The sequence below is a fragment of the Limulus polyphemus genome, unplaced genomic scaffold, assembly GCF_000517525.1.
Source record: "Limulus polyphemus unplaced genomic scaffold, Limulus_polyphemus-2.1.2 Scaffold66, whole genome shotgun sequence".
NCBI classification, from domain to species: domain Eukaryota; kingdom Metazoa; phylum Arthropoda; class Merostomata; order Xiphosura; family Limulidae; genus Limulus; species Limulus polyphemus.
Window position 1 is genome coordinate 850,467 of NW_013665676.1, and position 5,607 is coordinate 856,073.

Genomic DNA, 5,607 nt, shown 5'->3' on the forward strand with positions numbered 1-5,607 from the left:
ACAAAACAAAAAGAGTCCATGAACTTCTAAAGAAATCTAAATTATATTATTTTTGTTGATACTAGCCTCCTCACCTTATGTACAATCGAAGCAGTTAAAAAATTTGATGATCACGTTTTTCACACGGAAAATGATACAAGAAATTAACTTTGATGGTGAATTTTGATAATAAAGATTTTCAAAATGTCCACATTGCTTGTGCTATTAATAAATTGAAAAATAAAACATGCAACTGGTTTGTAAAAAATCTTAAAATTGTCAAAAATTTATTTTCTATTCTTTTTTTTTTTTACTATAAATACATTATTCATTTAGCCATGGTTTTCTATTACCTATTGAAATGCTTTTTTAAAAATATTTTAAAGCTAACTACAGTAATTTTATTCGAATGGATATGGGGCTACGTCTGTTGACTGCCTTCTTACCAAACAATAGATGACATTGAAAAGGAGACATGTCATGTTTCCTAATAAGAAAGAGGACAATCTTTGGTGTTAACACAGCCCGGAGATAAATTTTTATACTTGACGACCAACCGTTGGTATATATCTGGTGGAATAAACGTAATAAGTCTTCGATGTTCCAAAAGGAGTTCGATGGATTAAGCTCAAGATTCAAGGTTGGTTGAGATACGCTCTGGATGTTTATTTGCCTCAGATTACTGCTGGAAACGATATGTGGTATAGCATTGTGCATTATCAACCTAAAATGGATGTGGTACTTTCTTATAAAATTCCACTGATGCATGCTGTACAGCACTGTCCTAATACGACAAGATATTCTTAGTTCCCTTAACGATGACCAATGGTTCATGCACCTCGGATCAAACAGGCCTATACTGTGAAATTATACCGCCATCTTGCACGACTGAGATGACACAATATATATCTAACCTACCGCCAACCATTTGAAACAAAAAGCGAGTAGTGGGACTCATTGGTTGACATAGTATTCTATTGTCTTTCACCGCAATTTCGATACTTAAAGCTCCATTAGAGCTGATGTCTTGCATTCATGGTGTGATGATAATTTCTGGACTGATGTTTGTGCATGAAATCAAGAAACATCAAACTCCTTGTCTATTGTGAATGCGATGGCCAACAGCCTTGAGCTCTTATTAAAGCCCAAAATAATAGATTTACTACCAGATGTGCGATTTAATCACACTATACATTTTAAATATTGCATGAATAGAGGACTGATTAATTTTGGACAGCCTATCTGTCCTTTCTCATTAGTATATCTAAAGGTATCCATTTCGTCAAATCATAACCCACATTAAATGTGGGTGTAAATAGGCATATTGAAATGATGTTTTCGGATACTAACACCTCTTAAACCAAATTCAATAAATATTGAAGGCCTATGAGCTCCTCTACTTTTGAGATTTCGACTCTATACATGTGTTTGATCCAATGTACTATGGAATCAGATGCATATTCAGGGGGACAGACTCAATACTAGCTAGAGTATGCTGTTCCAGTGACAATATAGTGTACATGTTCTTGCTGCTCTCTATTCTACACTCTAGTGATTTCGCTCCTCTATATACGTGGTTTAAATAATACAACCATCACACATGCACAAATAATGTGTGACTATTACTACAGATTCTAATAATATTAGGAAAGAACCTTGGTCATAACTGCGATAGCTGGTCAAGTGAGGAGAAAATATATGATTGTTTTGTTGTTGTTGTTGTTTTAATTTTGCGCAAAGCTACACGTAGGTAATTGCACTAGCCACCCCTAATTTAGTAGTATTAAACTAGAAGGAAGGCAGCTAGTCAACACCACCCACCGCCAATTCTTGGGCTACTCTTTTACCAACGAATGGTGGGATTGACCATCACATTTTAACGCTCCCACGGCTGAAAGGGCGAGCATATTTGGTGGAACGGGTATTCGAACCAGCAACCCTCAGATTGCGTGTCGAAAGCCTTAACCACCAGGCCATGCCAGGAAATATTTGAACATAACTACATAAGAAAGGAGTTTGATAACTTATGCATTAGCTAATCATATTAATAAACAGAACTAATAATAACAGGAATAATTGATTATAGTACCAAAGAAATTATCATATCCACTAGACTAGCTGATTTAGTTAAGAACAAACTTATTACAGCTGAAGGTATTGTTTATATTAGGAAAAACAAATGACCATTACTGTCATAACTTCAGCAGAGATTAGGTTAGAAACATTTTGATTATAACTGCAATAGTCAATTAAAACAGCTATGACAGTAGTTGGTTATGTTACAAAATAATACCATTTGCATCAACTGTGTAAACAAATAAAAGACAGTTTAAATATCTATATAAATTATACGCTTGTGTCTGTCTGTCCGGAACTTTTCTCGCAAATTTTCCGATCAAATGCTACAGATCTCATATCATTATAAGGGCCTTTGTTCGAGGAGTCCATTCAAAATCGGCCCGGCATCGTCAGGTGGTTAGGGTACTCGACTCGCAATCTGCGGGTCGCCGTGGGGGCGTTATAATGTGACGGTCAATCCCACTATTCGTTGGTAAAAGAGTAGCCCAAGAGTTGGCGGTAGGTGGTGATGACTAGCTGCCTTCCCTCTAGTCTTACACTGCTAAATTAGGGACGGCTAGCGCACATAGCCCTCGTGTAGCTTTGCGCGAAATTCAAAACAAATCCATTCAGAATCACCCTACGTGTTTTTATTCTAGTCAAACTGTTTAATGCAACGTGTATGCCACACGATGCCACATTGTCGTTGTCATCACGTGACAACTGGCTTCGATTTCAACTTTAGGTTTTATATTTGCAAAGTATTTCGCACAAACAACACTTAACCCCCATGTAATTTCCTAAAAAAAATTAACGTTACATTAAATACAATTGCTATGGGCTTTCTCGACTTATTTAGGTCTAAAATACGCATGCACAGTTCGTTCAAAACCATATGTTTATCATATTATGAACATTCAGACGTCTCTGCATATTCAGCTAAGTCTGCCTTCATTACAACTTTACATTCACTTTACTTTGCAATAACTTAGCTTTGGCTCGTTTCATAGACTGCTATAAACATCTTTAAGCTACTTTTTTTCTTTACTACGGACTTTATTCTTCATTTTGTGAGTTGTTTTTTTTTGTTTCAACTCGCAAACCGTGTCACAACGGTTTCATACTTTGTACACTATTATAAATACCAGTACTATACTTTATTGTTTACTTTATGTGTAGTTTTACTAAATAAAGTTACGCACGTGTAGTTCTATTAAATAAAGTCACGTCTACGTGAGTTTGTTTGTCTGTCTGACCGCGTAAATTTTTTTTCAAATACAACAGGATTTACCAATCTAACAGATAATGTCTGCAAGAAAGCGTAGCTTCAATGCCGTGTGTGAAAATGTTTGTTTGTATTTATTCACAAAGCTACACAATGGGCTATCTGTGCTCTGCCCATCACGGGTATCGAAACCCGGTCTCTAGTGTTGTAAGTCCGCCGACATACCGTTTGCCACTGGGAGGAGGGGTGGGCGATAGAATAAGGAAATTTCATGTGAAGGGCATGAAAACTACCACAAATGTTTTGCGGGTCGTGGCTAGTAATAAATATCAACTCATTCCAAAAATGTAACTTGTTAGAGCGATTATTATTGTTAATTTGGAAGTTATCAAAGGTGCCGGGCCTATTAGAAAATTATCATGTACCGTTTTACATACACATAGAAAAACAATTTTCGTAGGCCTGTAAATAACCGAACAAAAATTAAACTCAGTGTAATTGATTAGGCTTCTCAGCCAACATGGCTCACCGAAGAAAACATGTTGTTATGCTTGTATACCAAGTAAGACGTGCTGATTTAATACAGCTAGCATGTTTAGAAACGTTTGACCACTTTGTTAACAAATGGTGTATATTTGGTATTACAATTGGTTTAAGATAGATATTACACAAAAATATAAGCACGAGTTGAGAATAAGTGTTGGGATTCCTTCGTCAAATATTTTGTGCATATTGTTTTCAATATACAGACGATAACCTTGAGTTGTGTGATATCAATTGATGTATGTAATCCATTGTACATTCCAAAACGTATGTACGAGCCGGTTGGTTTGTATCCTTGTTAGTTTGCAGATCGAGTCCCATTGCCGCAAAATCATGCTTCGCACTTGGGGGCCGTAGGTGATTTATTAGAACGGCAGTCAAACCACACTATTCGGTTAGAGTAGTTTAAAAATCTGTGGTGTGTGTGCTGTTGACTAGCTGCCTTTCCTCTAATTTATATCAACTATCAACTAATTTATATCAGGGATGACTAATGTAGACATCTCTTGTCTGATGACCATGATGAAGCCATATTCATCATTATATTTCTATGTCCTCTTAAAGTTTCATTGACTGTGTGATGTTCGATGTCCCCGGCATGGTCAGGTGGTTAGGGCGCTAGACTCGTAATCTGCTGGTCACGGGTTCGAATCCCCGTCCAACAAAACATGTTCGCCCTTTCAGCCGTTGGTAAAAGAGATGGCGGTGGGTGGTGATGACTAGCTGCCTTCTAGTAAAGGGACGGCTAGAGCAGGTAGCCTTCGTGTATCTTTGTGCTAAATTCAAACCAAAACATGAATAAACCATGTTTGATGTATGGATCTACTTCAATGTTCCAAATGCCTTGTTAAGTTAGTCAAGAGTATATGTATCTGCGCACCTACTGGTTAACTCTCCTTCACTTATATATGCATATATACAGGCATATCGTGTTTTCTAAATAATTGTATAAATAAAAAGAATTATTAAAATTTTCATTTATTCAGGTGTTCATGCAGTTTTCGCATAACAAAAGAGTCAAGAAAGTCGTTGAGTTTCTTTCACTTGAGCTACTTATTGTTCTGTGTCATTCATCTAATTCTAAGATATTACCTTTGTCTTCCCGTGGGAAGGGTTTCTGCAAGGTTAACCATACTATATATAAGTGTAGACAGCAACCTTTTCCATTGGCTGGTTAGGTGATATCTAGAGGCTACTACGTACTTTATTATCTAATGTAAATGACCAACAGTCACGTGGTTAGCGCAAGTTGCCCTGTGAAAGTATGACGTTATATATTTTAATATGTAACGTGATGTGTTCTCAGACTGTAACAACTGAATAACTTACACAAGCTTAAGAAGAATGTAGTCCAGTAGACTGAATTCTCATCAAAGACGATTGTCCAGCATGCTAAATACACATGCTGTGTTTGTGGTATTGTTTTCACCGTGCATTTTACATTCACGTCCAGTCTCTTTCTTTAACGAACTTAGTCAGCTTCAGAGAATGCAGAATTACTTCGTTGTAAATATCTTGTTTGAATCTCATGTTATTCATCGAACTTATCTTATTCATCTTGGGGAAATCAGTTTTACCTCAGAATACTATATGTGTGTGTGTGTTGAAAAAGGGTTTCTTGGTGCCGTGAGTTTTTAAATGTCGTTCTTCATTGTTCTGTCTTCAAAGATTCTTTGGAGAAATTTTCATCAAGACACAAATTTGTAATTGAAGATCAGATATCAAGTGTTTTGTGTTTGTTTAAATTTTTTTCTCGCTAAACAAATAAATGGTTAATTTATTATACATTATGTTTGTTGACT